This window comes from Alligator sinensis, unplaced genomic scaffold, assembly GCF_000455745.1.
Source record: "Alligator sinensis unplaced genomic scaffold, ASM45574v1 scaffold1023_1, whole genome shotgun sequence".
In the NCBI taxonomy this organism is placed as follows: domain Eukaryota; kingdom Metazoa; phylum Chordata; order Crocodylia; family Alligatoridae; genus Alligator; species Alligator sinensis.
The window spans coordinates 502,642-503,680 of NW_005842373.1; positions in this window are offsets into that span (position 1 = coordinate 502,642).

Here is a 1,039-nt window from a genome sequence, read left to right on the forward strand (position 1 = left end):
TCCCTACTGACATCAAGCATCCCTGATCTACCTATTTCCTCTGAAATACTATTTTTAATCTATGTGATAATCAAAGATTTTTTGGGGTAATATAATATGGACCAGGAATTCTCAGACCAGCTCGAGAAGGCAGTTAAGTGAAGGGATGTGGTCATCATGGGTGACCTAAACTATCCAGACATCTGCTGGGAAGAGCAGTCAGCCAGGTCTGACCGCTCATATAGGTTCCTAGCCGAGTTACAGGACCTCCATCTAACTCAGGAGGTGCACAGTCCCACTAGGGGAAATGCCTTGTTGGGCCTGGTCCTGGCCACGGGCAAAGACCTGGTGAGTGGACTGTGGGGTCTCGACCACCTGGGCGATAGCGATCATCGCCTACTGGAATTCATCATCCAGCACAGGGTGTCAAAGGCCTGCTGCAAGGCAACAGCCCTAGACTTCAGGAGGACGGATTTCAATGAGGTAAGGAGACTAGTCAGGGAGGCACTGAGGTCCCAGAGGGGAGGGGAGTTGGGAGTCCAGGAAGAGTGATCGTTCCTTAAGGAGATGATCCTCCAAGCCAAAGGGTGACAATCCCCTCGTGGATCAAAGGGGACAGGAGTGCTCAAAAGCCCCCATGGCCCACCAAAAGCATCCAGGAAAGTCTCAAAGCTAAAAAGGAGACGTACACCCAATGGAAGGGAGGGGCCATCACCAAGGATGATTATACCTCCATTGCCCAAGATTGTAAGGGGGGCTGTTAGGAAGGCTAAGGCGGAGATGGAACTGGGACTAGTGACCTGGATCAAGGACAACAAGAAGTCCTTTTTTAAATACATAGCGGGTAAAAATAAGGTACCGGGTAATGTAGGGCCTCTGCAGGATATGCTAGGCAATCTGGTGGTCACACCAGATGACAAAGGTAACCTCTTTAACAATTTCTTTGCCTCCGTCTTTTTGAGCAGGGACCAGGGCATCCCCCACACTAGGATACCTGATGGATCCAGGGGAGGCACTGCCAGGCCCAGGGTCAGTGAGGACCTAGTCAGAGAACTTCTGG